The 14291-nt window shown below is 39.9% G+C and overlaps 1 protein-coding gene and 1 long non-coding RNA gene across 4 annotated transcripts in view; both read right to left on the bottom strand.

Moving 5' to 3' along the window:
• LOC115219654 (trichohyalin-like) overlaps positions 1 to 14291 on the bottom strand; it is a 259067-nt gene that overhangs the window by 64468 nt on the left and 180308 nt on the right. The gene's annotated exons all lie outside the window — the stretch shown is intronic.
• Positions 10929 to 14291, bottom strand: part of LOC118766260 — a 7276-nt gene continuing 3913 nt past the window's right edge. Inside the window, exons 2-3 of the long non-coding RNA XR_005002174.1 lie at positions 12669 to 12839; positions 10929 to 11043 (exon numbers count right to left, since the gene is read on the bottom strand). This is a non-coding gene — a long non-coding RNA (uncharacterized LOC118766260). The remainder of the gene's footprint in view (positions 11044 to 12668; positions 12840 to 14291) is intronic.

The following is a 14291-nucleotide window of genomic DNA, read 5'->3' as shown; positions in this document are numbered from 1 at the left end:
ACAACTGAGATGAAGAATTGCCTATATAAAAAAAGACATCAGACCCGGAAGTAATTTTATATGATAAACAGAGGTTCTAGTATTAGAATTAATGCTAAGGAAGTAACTGCAATTGGAATATATATCAGAAATACTAATATTGCTGTTATTATAATTCAAAGAATGGTTAGTGCTAATAATATCAAGGCTATTATTTCATAAGTGGATTTGTATTTAACAACTGGGCATCAGAAATCACTGCCAAGATGATTAAAATTCCCAGTGGTTGTAGGATGATACAGCTTAGTCACCCGTATAGTTAATCAAGTTATTCAGGAAGACGCCATCCCCAATGACTGGTATAGCAGTATTATAGTTAGCTGTTACAAGGGTAAAGGTAATGCCCTTAAATAGAAACAACCACAGAAGTATTAAATTGCTAGACCAAGTCATGAATGAAAGTTACTGAGAGGGTTATTGCTCAATTGATTAGGGAATAGAATTAAACTAGATGAGAAGCAGTTTGGTTTTGTACCATAGGAAGAGTACCACAGATGCGATTTTCCTAATGAGACAGCTGCTGGAAACATACTTGGCCAAAAGTAAGCCATTGTACTTAGCCTTCGTCAACCTGGAGAATTCAAAATTGGATGCTGTGGGAACTACTATATGCTGATGACCTTGCTCTTATTGTAGAATCTTTATTGCAGAATGGAGAAGAAATTCCTTGTTTTAGGGAAACAAAACCTGAAATTAAAGAGCCTAGCAAAGGAACAAAGTTGTTGTTAGTAAGAAAGAAGATAAAACTCTCTTTCTGTCAGGTAAATGCCCTGCTCAATATGTAGGAAAGGAGTTGGAAGAAATTCTATTCACTGCACCCATGTAAATTATGGAATTACAGGTAGATTAACAGATAAGGTTGCCTTTGTACATGGCAGATGTGCAGGAACAATAAGCACTAAGAGCATAGAGGCTTAGATTCTCTCAATGCCCAAGAGGCTCTCTGAGGTTGTTACCTAGGTGCCCAAATTAGCAATGGAGGAAGGATGCTCTGAAAGTAATGTTTCTAGACTAAGAATTGGTGGAGGAATTCAGAGAGCTATTACCTCTGTCAGCAACAAAAGGACTCTCTCTCTCAGAGTGAAAGGTAGACTATATGATGCTTGTATTTGAATGGCTATACTCCATGGTAGTGAGACATGGGTTCTGAATGCAGAAGACATGTGTAGACTGGAGAGAAATGAAGGCAGAATGCTCAGTTGGATGTGCAAACATCAGTGCACATGTACAACAAAGTGCAAATGTATTTGAGAAAAGTTGAGCATAAGAGGAATCAAATGTAGCATGTAAGAGAGGAAGACTACAGTTCTTCTGTGTTCATGTTTTGGTCCTTTTACCAAATATGAACAGGCAAAATATTCAAACTGGATGTGGCTGGCTGGTATTATATGTTAAGGGTTAAACCTTTGCTGTCCTGCATATCACATGCGAAACACAGGACATATCTCCCTGATGTTCCTGCATTATATCATGGTACACATTCCCAGTTTTTTCTCAACAAATAAGAGTAACTCGAGACTTATGAAAAGAAAGTCTTATATACTCAGAACATATAAAAACAGGGGTTAACTATAAATCTGAAAAACAAGCATGGACATTTAGGACAAACATGAAAATGCTTTGGACAGACAAAGAATTAAGATGGCCAGCTGGTAGAATCATTAGCGCTTTGGGAGAAAAGGCTCAGCAGCATTTTATGCGTGAGTTCAATTCTGTCAAAGTCAACTTTGCCTTTCATCCTTTCAGTGTCAGTAAAATAAATGCCATTTGAGCACGGGGGGTCAATGTAATCAACCTGTCCCAGCCCCTAAATTGCTGCTCTTATGCCAAGATTCGAAGGCTTTATTACAGGATACTTTAGAGAGGAAGGGTCAAGTGATTGTAGGTTTTGGACAATGAAGAGAAAAAGTAGGCTGAGTGTAGTGATGGCTATTTGATGGGGGAGAGTTAATTTAACAATAAAAATGAATGGGAGAGAGAGAGAGGGAGAGAGAAGAGTGAAAGAAAGAGAATGAGAAGGTGGGGAGAGAGAGAGAGCATATAGGGAGAAAGAAAGAATAGATAAATGTGAGAGAGAGAGAGAGAGACAGAGACAGTGCGACAGAAAGACAGAAACAGATTGATGTAGAGAAGTAAAGAGAGGAAGAAAGACCAACATAGAGTGAGATAGAGAGAGAGAAAGAGAGGGAGGGAGAGAGTGTGAGTGGAAACAGATTGATGGCGAGAAGTAAAAAGAGTGAGAGTAAGAGGGTGAAATGGAGAGGAGAAAAGAGAGTGGTTGAGAAACAGAGCCAGAGAGAGGAAGGTATAAGGAGAAAGAGAGAGAGAAGAATCACAAAACAGGAAAATATAACAATCAATAAGCAGAAAAAATAACACGATAATGATGAGGACGGTGGCGATGATGAAGATGATGATGGTCATCATCATGGTGGTGGTGGTGGTGGTGGTGGTTGGTGGGGGTGGTGGTGGTGGTGGTGGTGGGTTTTGGTGGGTGATTGGTGTGATGGACGATGATGACCAGATAGTAATTAAGATGTTGTCATGGTTATGATGTTGCCAGGATTAAAATGATGACAGTACAGCTATACAACGAAAGATGATGATGATGATGACAACCATGTCAGTGATGACGATGACAGCGATGACGACGATGATGATGATAATGATGGTGATGACGATGGTGATGACGACGATAGTGATGATGATGATGATGGTGTTGAAGACAGTAACTAAAACAATAATGATAACGTTTTCTTTGTTAATGAAAATGTCAACAATAACAACAGTAGGTTGTTTCTAATGAGCCATCACTGAATGCATTGACCAGAACACCACACATACGCACATGCACATGTGCATGCACGCACCACACACACACACACACATGCATGCTAATGCCCAGACTTACATACAAAATGCATACACACACACACACACACACCACATACACATGTGTCAATACAGAGACTCAAGTCAATACAGAGAACAAGTGCCACACACATACATGCTGACGACAGGTACATATGCAATGTGCAGCACACACACACACATGACACCACATGCTGATACAGGCACACATGCAATGTGCATGCACATACACACATACACATGCTTTAATACAGAGACCAAGTGCACACACATACATGGTGATACAGGTACATATGCAATGTGCATTGCACACACAACACACATGCTGACACAGAGGCATGCATGCAATGTGCATGCACACTCACATTGAATACACATACAAGTTAATACATAGACGCACATACAACGTGCATGCTCACACACACATATAGATGCTAATACACAGGCTCACATAGAACATGTACATTCACATGCCAATACACAGACACATGTTCAACATGCACACACAGACATGTATACACACCCACACACAAACACACAACACACACACACACACACACACAAGACCAGACTACAAACAACATGGACTCACACATAATAACAAACACACACACCACACATACACATTAGGCGGCGAGCTGGCAGAAACGTTAGCACCGGGCGAAATGCATTGCCGGTTCGTCTCTGCCGTTACGTTCCGAGTTCAAATTCCGCCAAGGTCGACTTTGCCTTCATCCTTCTGGGGTCGATAAATTAAGTACCAGTTACGCACTGGGGCCGATTGTAATCGATTTAATCCCTTGTCTGTCCTTGTTTGTCTCCTCTGTGTTTAACCCCTTGTAGGTAGTAAAGAAATATATACACATATGATTCTGTCACACACACTAAACACACACTAAACAAACATACACACACACACACACACACACACACAAGAACAGACTACATAGAACTGGACTCACCAAATAATAACAAAAACACACACATTAAACACAATACACTAAACACACACTAACACACACATATACACATAGATTCTCTCTCTCATACATACACACACACACACACACATTCATTCAAACAAAACAATAAAAAAAAGGCATCTTAATCAATTTTTGATGAAAACTATTCAGTTGCAGGACTGACTTAACCATCCACCGATGGCTATAGCTGTTGTGTATGTGTATGTATGTGTGTATGCATGTCTGTATGTATGCATGTATGTGTATGTATGTATGTATGTATGTATGTATGTATGTATATTTGCGTGTGTATGTATATATGTTTGTTTGTGTGTATGTATTTATGTATGTATGTATGCGTGTATACATGTACTTGTATGGATGTGAGTATGTATGCATATATGTATATGTATGTGTGTATGTGTATATGTGTGTATGTATGTGTGTGTATGTATGTATATGTGTATGCATGTATGTATGTGCGTATGTATGTATGCATATATGTTTCAGCTAATACCTAACTGGATGAACACATATCTTTCTTCTCATAAGGATAAATAAGAACCTATTTGCTGTTTCGTTTCTCAAGTCCTTTGTAAAAAAAAATTTTTTTATACTTCTTGCACTGTAGAATACTGTGATATATAATTAACTAGCAGTATCGCCCGGTGTTGCTCGGGTTTGTAAGGGAAATAACTATATAAGCATTTTAGAGAGTTATAGCCAAAAAATAGCAAAAAATGCATTAAAAATGGAAAAAAAATTATGGTAATTTTTTTTTTAAATCGTTTGACTCATCGTAGACATTTTAGAGAGTTACTTCCCTTATATAATAGCGAAAAAGATGCATTAAAATGGAAAAAAATTATGGTAAATTTTTTTTTAAATCGAGACTCATCGTAGACGCGCGCTAATACCCAGAAGGGCTCGATATGAATCACGACTATAAGATACCCGGTTTTGGTTAAACTGCACCGCAAAATGTGGGAGTAGTTAGGAATCTAAATCGAAGGGGACAGACACTCACACAACTACAGTTTTATATATATAGATTTAATTTAATCTAATTAATTTAATTAATTCTATTCAACCATAAATTTGTATGATTTTTATATTGCTGTACGAAACGATCATCTGCATGAAACAAAATTCTCTTATATATTTTAACACCTTTTCTCCATTTTTATCAAAATTGTTGAGTTTTATGGGGTTTCTTTCCATAAATTCACAACACATCATATACATGTATTATTTTTATATTTGCAATTTTATGCCAGTAAATATGCTACCAGCAAAATATGAAGAATCTGTATTAGAAATCTTTTTTTGGAAACCTCCAAATTAAAGGATGAATCTAATTCAAACTTTTTACACAGATATATGTACATGTATGTATGTGAGTGTGTATGCATATGTGCGTATGTATGTGTGTATGCATGTGTGTATGTATGTATACATGCATGTATATGTGTATGTGTGTATGTATGTTTGTATGTATGTATGTGTGTATGTATGTATGTATGTATGCATGTATGTATGTGTGTATGTGTGTATACATGTACTTGTATGTATGTGAGTATGTATGCATATATGTATATGTATGTGTGTATCTGTATATGTATGTATGTGTGTATGTATGTATGCATGTATATGTGTAGGCATGTGTGTATGTGTGTATGTATGTGTGTGTATGTATATATGTATGTGTATGTATGTATGTGTGTATATATGTATATACTAGCTGGTATGCTCGGTAATTCCTTGGGGTAAAGATGTTCTATAGAAACATCTCATTACTCTGATATAAGAAAGCAATTTCGTTATAACTGCCACAAAAGGTGTATTTTCCATCACAAAAAAGTACAAAAACTGTCAGCTGGAGGAGGGAGAGATTGTTGGGGGTTGGCGAGAGAGATTTTTGGAGGTTGACGAGAAAGATTGTCAGAAGTTGGTGAGAGAGGTTGCTTGAAGTTGGCAAGAGGCAAAGACATTATTCTGCTATGCGAAAGCATCTGAGAAATGTATAACTGCTGTCATTCACAGAAAAAATAGTTTTACCGTGAGAAAAGAGAAATTTGGCAATCGAGGATTGAATCCACGCTACGCCTGCATGAAGCCACAACAAATACTTTGTGGAATAAAAAAATTTATCTGTTGTGGAAAAAGTGTAACTGTAAAAATGCAGAATTATCGGAGTAATGGGCATTAAAAAAAGTATGTATGTATAGAAATGTATGAATGATGTCTTTAAGGTTTAAGATTCAAATTAAGGAAGTGCAATAATAATGTTTAGCAGTTCAAAACTGTGAGTAGTGAAATGCAGAATTAGGTTGGCTGACTGTGAGAATCAAATATTGATTGCTTTGCTAAAATCTGCTGGTGGTATGGGTTATTTCCCTTGAGTTGTTTAAATAAAACATTAGTAATATGTAGTAGATAGAAGGATCCATTGGAAGGGTCCTATAATCGATTTTTTTTTTCAACAATCTAATTATGTCACGAGGTTTCCGGACATGAGTTCTACTCGCATATCAAAGTATAAAAGTGATATTGTCTGCAAAAATTAGAAATAGGACACACAAAAGAGTAATATTCAAAGTAATCAAACAGAAACAATGAAATGGGTTATTTCCCTTCAGTGTTTAATAAGCAATAGTGTATGGGTGCTATGAGTTATTTCACTTGAAAGTTTTTAAAAAAATTAGTTATATGATATAGATATAAAGGTCCCTTCCAAGGGCTGTATTATCAATTTTTCAACAATCTAAGTATGTCATGAGGTTTCCAGACATGAGTTCTACTCACATGTTAAGTTTCATTAAAATCAATAAAATGATGTAGAAGGAGTTAGCTAACAATGCCACAAAAAACATACACAAATTTTCTACATATGCAATAGATGTACATGTATGTGTGTCTGTGTATATGTGTGTATGTGTGTATGTATGCGTGTATACAGATATGTATAAGTGTGTATGTGTGTATGTTAACCTATAAGTGGCTGAGTATTCCAAAAGATGTGTGCTCTTAATGTATGCTTAATCATCAAAGAGAAACAGTACAGCACAGCGTGTTACAAAACTGGACCTTTGAATTACAGGATGATCCATCTGAGAGGCTTCAACACAGTTTCCATATTTGCAATGTCACTTACAAGGCTTGGGCTGAGCTGAGGCTGTGGAAAATGATACATCCCCAAGATGTTAAGCTGTGGAAGTCAATCTGGGACTTTGTGATTGTGAAGCAAACTTCTTAACAATTTGGCCATGCAGTGACAGCCCTGCATACACAAACACTCACACATAGGTACACGTACATGCATACATGCACACACATACACATACACACACACATAGACACATATACATATGCATACACAAATACATACATACATGCATACACATACCCACATACAAGCATGCACATACACTCACACATATATACACATGTATGTGTGTATATACATGCACACATACATACACATGCACATACACACACATAGACACATATATACACATGCACACACAAATACATACATACATGCATACACTTAACCACATACATGCATGCACATACACTCACACATATATACACACATACACACATACATGCACACATACATACACATACACATGCACATGCATACACATGTACATGTTTACATGCATACACATACACACACATAAATACCTGTACACACACATATACACACATATGCACACATACACACACTTATACACATATGCATATACATGCTCACACACATACACACACACACACGCACACATACACACACACACACAGCCACCAATGCAAACCATCGTTACCTACAAAACAACAAAAATAATAAACAGAAAAGATGAAAACAACAACAAAAATATTTTTAAAAACTTGTCAATGAAATTTTTTTTAAATGCCATTAAAATCTAAAGGAAATGATGCAAATGAAAAAATGATTCATAAAAATAAATAAAACTAGCAGTATCGCCCGGCGTTGCTCAGGTTTGTAAGGGAAATAACTATAAAGCATTTTTAGAGAGTTATAGCCAAAAAATAGCAAAAAAATGGAAAAAAAATGATGGTAAATTTTTTTTGAGAGTTAAAAAAGGTGGAGTTGCGTCCCCTAGACGGTCTGAGGTTTGGGTTTCTGATTCTCGACCCCATGTCGAATTTATCGATTTTTTTCAGAACTGGGGGAACTTTTCAAAATTTTCGCTGCGTTAGTATTGAATTATGACATTGGGCTATGTGTGTGTCAAGTTTCATCAGAATCGGTTGAAAGCCGTGGTCAGAGTGAGGGTACAAGCAAACAGACACACAGAAACACGCACAGACAAACTGCCGTTTATATAGAGAGAGATGATACACTCCAGCATGGCCACAGCCCACTAGTTGAAACTAGTAAGAAAGAAAAAATAAAGCAGGAGGAACATAAAATATGCAAGATCAGCAGCAGGAGCAGCAGCAGTAGCAGAGACACCAGAGAGCAACAACCTTTTAACAGCAGCAGCAACGGCAGCAGGGTCTTTTAACAGCAGCAATAGAAACAGTAGCACCAGCCTTTAAGAGCAGCAAACATCAGCAGCATCGACAACAGCAGCATCAGCAGCAGCTGCAAACATTGATGTCTGCTGTGGTGATGATGATGCTGGCAATGAAAGGCAATTTATGGCATAATTATGGTTAATATCCTGGGAACCAATGGTTGCTCAAACCATTGGTTCCAGGGATTGCTTTCACAAAATATTTTATGGCTACTGTAGTAGTAGTGATAGTAGTAGTAGTAGTAATAGTAGTAGTAGTAGTAGTAGTAGTAGTAGTAGTAGTGGTGGTGGTGGTGGTGGTGGTGGTGGTGGTGGTGGTGGTAGTAGTAGTAGTAGTAGTAGTAGTAGTAGTAGTGAAGGTGGTGGTGCTGGTGGTGGTGCTGGTGGTGGTGGTATTGGTGGTGGTGCTAGTGCTAGTGGTGGCGGCGGCAGTGGCATCAGCAGCAGCAGCAGTAGTAGTAGTAGTAGTAGTAGTAGTAGTAGTAGTAGTGGTGGTGGTGGTGGTGGTGGTGGTGGCAGTGGCAGCGGCAGTAGCAGCAGCAGTAGTAGTAGTAGTAGTAGTAGTTGTAGTAGTAGTAGTAGTAGTAGTCATTGTTGTTATCACTATTGTTGTTGTTCTTGTTAAGACTGTTGTTTATGTTGCTAATGCAGTTAAGATGGCAAGCTGGCAGAGTCGTTAGCAAGCCAGGCGAAGTGCTTAATGGCACTTCGCTTGTCCTTACATTCTGAGTTCAAATTGTGCCAAGGTCGATTTTACCTTTCCATCCCTTTGAGGGTCGATAAAATAAGTACCAGTTGAGCGCTGGGGTTAAGGTAATCCACTTACCCCGCAACACCGAAATTGCTGGCCTTGCACCAAAATTTGAAACCAATATTGCTAATGCAGTTATTGTTGGCTTTGTTATTATTGCTACTGTTGTTGTTGCTATTGTTATTGTTCTTGCTATTATTACTATTATTGCTGTTGCTAATATTACAATGATTATTGTCATTACTAATGTTGTTACCATTGGAAAAGCTGTTGCTACTGCTGTTGTTGTTGTTGCTGTTGGTGGTGGTGATGGTGATGGTGTTACTCCTACTAATATTGTCATTACTATTGCCATTGTTGTTGTTACTCTTGCTATTGTTGTTGTTACTATTGTTACAGTTGTTGCTGCTGTTACTATTGCTAATGATGCAGTTGCTATCATTGTTAAAGTTACTATTGCTACAGCTGTGATCAGAGGCAGACTGAGAGTATTAAGGGCCCTCGGACATAACTGTTTACCAGGTCCCTTTGAATGTGTGTTTTAGCAGAGTTAACATGTAGAGTGTGTTGATGCTACCATGACTACTGTTGTTGTTGTTACTATTGCTACTATTGTTACTGTTGTCATCACCATTGCTAATGTTGTTACCATTGATAATGCTGTTGCTATTGCTTATTTTGTTTTTAGTATACTACTGCCATTACTGTGGAGGTGCATGGCTTAGTGGTTAGGGTGTCAGTATCATGATGGTAAGATTGTGGTTTCGATTCCTGGACTGAGCGACGCATTTTGTCCATGAGCAAAACACTTCATTTCATGTTGCTCCAGTCCACTCAGCTGGCAAAAATGAGTAACGCTGCAATGGACTGGCGTCCCATCCAGCTGGGGAACACATACGCCATAGAAACCAAGCCCATGAGCCTGGCCAGGCTTTAAAAGGGTGCATTCATTATTTTATTACTGCCATTACTATTGCAAATGTTCCAGTTGCTAAGGTTACTGATATTACAGTTTCTACAGCTTGTTACTCTTGCTACTGTTGTTGTTACTATTGCCAATATTCTTGTTGCTACTATTGCTACTGTTGTTGTTACTATTGCCAATATTCTTGTTGTTACTATTGCTACTCTTGTTGTTACTATTGCCAATATTCTTGTTGTTACTATTGCTACTCTTGTTGTTACTATTGCCAACATTCTTATAGTTACTATTGCTACTCTTGTTGTTACTATTGCCAACATTCTTATTGTTACTATTGCTACTCTTGTTGTTACTATTGCCAACATTCTTATTGTTACTATTGCTACTCTTGTTGTTACCACTGCTACTGTTGTTGCTATTGTTGCTATTGCCAATATTCTTGTTGTTCCTATTGCTACAGCTATTGTTGTAATTGCAACTATTGTTGCCTTTGTTTTTACTGTTGTCTCTGCAGTTGCTTATGCAGCTGCTATTACTACTGCTGTTGCCATAGTTGTAGTTGTTGCTGCTGCTACTGCTGCTACTACTGCTGCTCATGTTGTTGCTTATGTTGTGTCATTATTTACATTGTCTAAGACAGCAAGCTGGCAGAATCATTAGCACGCCAGGCAAAATGCTTAGTGGCATTCTGAGTTCAAATTCCACCAAGGTCAACTTTACATTTCATCCTTTCAGGGTCGATAAATTAAGTTCTAGTGAAACACTGGGGTTGATGCAATCGACTAATCCACCCCCAAAAAATTTCATGCCTTGTGCCTTTAGTAGAAAGGATTACTTACGATGTCTCAGGTCCTCTTGTTCGTTGTGAAGTCTGCTACAGAGTGTACCAGGATATAGAAGATGGCAAATCTGATGATCTTGGTCAGTGGGAGGTGTATAGAGAAGGTCAACTGGCTGAAAGAGGTGAGAGAGTTAGGTGTTTTATGACATGTGATGCTGGTTAATGAGGATGGCTGTGTGGTTAGGGCAAAACAGTGGGTCACATTTCCTGATGTATCCTTAAGGTGGGAGGGTGTGGATTTAGAAGGAAATTTGGCTACTGTTTCTAGCCAGTTGAATAATCACACTAACATCGTCATTCACTTGCTTGTTTGTCACAGGGCAAAACAGTGTTTCTCAGCCATTCTTTTACCTATGGATCCCTTTGGTTCCTATTTTACACAGATGGAACCCCCCCACCTACTAGCCATTCATTGTTTAATAAAATGCTATAAAATATTTTCATAATTAAATATTATTAGGAATTGCATTTTAAAAAATTGTTAAATTATTTTGTGTATAAGCAATTTATCGCAGACAAATTTTAACAACAAAATCTTATATGGACCCCCAAGGGCCATATGGAACCTGATTGAGAATCACTGGGGTTACAGCATTGAACTACCATCTCAACTCACAGTTTATAGGTATGAAGGAGCAGCAGTGGCAGCAGCGGAGGCGGTGGCGGTGGTGGGCAGTGGTGAGGTGGTGGGCGGTGGTGATGTGGTGGGCGGTGGTGAGGTGGTGGGCAGTGGTGAGGTGGTGGGCGGTGGTGAGGTGGTGGGCGGTGGTGATGTGGTGGGCGGTGGTGAGGTGGTGGGCGGTGGTGAGGTGGTGGGCAGTGGTGAGGTGGTGGGCGGTGGTGAGGTGGTGGGCGGTGGTGAGGTGGTGGGCGGTGGTGATGTGGTGGGCGGTGGTGATGTGGTGGGCGGTGGTGAGGTGGTGGCAGTGGTGAGGTGGTGGTGAGGTGGTGGGCGGTGGTGAGGTGGTGGGCGGTGGTGAGGTGGTGGGCGGTGGTGAGGTGGTGGGCGGTGGTGAGGTGGTGGGCAGTGGTGATGTGGTGGGCGGTGGTGAGGTGGTGGGCGGTGGTGAGGTGGTGGGCAGTGGTGAGGTGGTGGGCGGTGGTGAGGTGGTGGGCGGTGGTGAGGTGGTGGGCGGTGGTGAGGTGGTGGGCGGTGGTGAGGTGGTGGGCGGTGGTGAGGTGGTGGGCGGTGGTGAGGTGGTGGGCGGTGGTGATGGTGGTTGGCGGTAGTGAGGGTTGTGGTGAGGGTGGTGGGCAGTGGTGAGGTGGTGGGCGGTGGTGAGGTGGTGGGCGGTGGTGAGGTGGTGGGCGGTGGTGAGGTGGTGGGCGGTGGTGAGGTGGTGGGCGGTGGTGAGGTGGTGGGCGGTGGTGAGGTGGTGGGCGGTGGTGAGGTGGTGGGCGGCGGTGATGGTGGTTGGCGGTAGTGAGGGTTGTGGTGAGGGTGGTGGGCAGTGGTGAGATGGTGGGCAGTGATGAGGTGGTGGGCGGTGGTCAGGGTGGTGGGCAGTGATGAGGTGGTGGGCGGTGGTCAGTATGGTGGGTGGTGATCAGGGTGGTGGGCGGTGGTCAGGGTGGTGGTGGTAGTGGTGGTGAGAGTGGTGGTGAGGGTGGTGGCAGTAGTGGTGGTTTTTAAACAGCAGATAGCAGCGATGACAACCACAGAATCTGTTGCAACAAATTAATCAGAAAGATAAGAAAAGAGAAGGAACTCAAAAAGCTTCCCATCTTCTTGCCTCACCTTTACTCCCATCCTGGAACATGCTTCCAGGGAGCGTGGACTGGTCAGCACATAGCTGCAGTTGTCATACTGGGGATCATCAAAATTATAGAGAGTCAATTTGGGAGAATCTTCCATCATGGACAGATAACAGTGTGGTGTGGCTTAATTAGTCTGTAATAGTTGGACGGCCTGTAATGAAATACAAACATTGGAATTTAAACACAGTAGATTAGAAAAACAAACAAGGTTAGGTTTTGAGAAGGAGGAAATTGAAGTGTGAGGTGGAGAAGGCTGAAACAGGATTTCACAGTCAGCTTAGAGATGACAGGTGAGAAGTTTTGATAGTGATGTAAGGTGTTTGTTGATAGAAGTGGCTGTGTGGTAAGTAGCTTGCTTACCAATCACATGGTTCCGGGTTCAGTCCCACTGCGTGGCACCTAGGGCAAGTGTCCTCTACAATAGACTTGGACAAACCAAAGCCTTGTAACTTAATGGTTCGGCAAAAGAGACCGATAGAATAAGTACTAGGCTTACAAAGAATAAGTCCTGGGGTCGATTTGCTCAACTTAAGTCGGTACTCCAGCATGGCCACAGTCATATGACTGAAACAAGTAAAAAAGTAACAGAGAGTTTTGGTGTTTGATAATTATGGTCAAATCCTTTAGTTGCTGTATTTCCTTTTAAAATACACTACCTTTGTTTTCATTGACTTTGAAAATAATGACGAAGAATTTAGTAAAACAACTTTGTCGTTGTTAAGTTGGTGTTTAAGGCAGTGAGTTGACAGAATTGTTGCTACACTGGTCAAAATGTGTTGCAGCATTTCATCTGACTTTACATTCTGAGTTCAAATTCCCCTGGGATTGATTTTGCTTTTCATTCTTTCAGGGTTGATGAAATAAGTACCAGTTGAATACTGGGTAGGGGGGTCAATGTAAACAATTTATACCTTCACCCAAAACTGCTGGCCTCATGCCAAATTTGAAACCATTATTAAGTTGGTGTTTGAAACATAAATTAACATAAAATTTTGAAGGAAGTTATTTTTTTAAAAATTTGGATCACTTTAAAACATTTTTTTTATCAAAGAACCAGAGCCAATCTCAGGAAGTTTGGTAACTGAAGGGTTAATGATAACAGAGAGAACTTTGGTTATGGCAAAGAGTTCGGTGCTGACAGAGAGTTTGAGGATGATGGTGACAGTTTGATGATGAGATAGATTTGTGATGACATAAAGTTTAGGGTTTAGTGATGACAGAGAGAGTTTGCAGAAGGCAATGCGTTAGGTGATAACAGAGATTTTGGTGATGACATGAATGGTTCGATGATGACAGTGACAGTTTCGTGATGACAGAGTTTTGTGATGACAAAGAGTTTAGTGATGACAGTAATAGCTTGGTGGTTACAATGATAGCTTACTGATGATAGTTGTGGTTCGTTGATGACAGAGAGAATTTTGGTGATGACAGAGATAGTTTTGTGATGACCAAGAATCTGGTGATGACAAAGTGTTTGGTGATAACAGAGAGTTCGGTAATGTATAAACAATGTATAAATATAGTATATGTATTCTATATTTATACATTGATTCATCATCATCATTATCATCATCATTGTTTAACATCTGCCTTCTATGCTGGC

This window comes from Octopus sinensis, linkage group LG15 (genome assembly GCF_006345805.1).
Source record: "Octopus sinensis linkage group LG15, ASM634580v1, whole genome shotgun sequence".
NCBI classification, from domain to species: domain Eukaryota; kingdom Metazoa; phylum Mollusca; class Cephalopoda; order Octopoda; family Octopodidae; genus Octopus; species Octopus sinensis.
The sequence above is the reverse complement of the archived record's forward strand: the minus strand, read 5'-3'. Positions and strand labels throughout refer to the sequence as shown.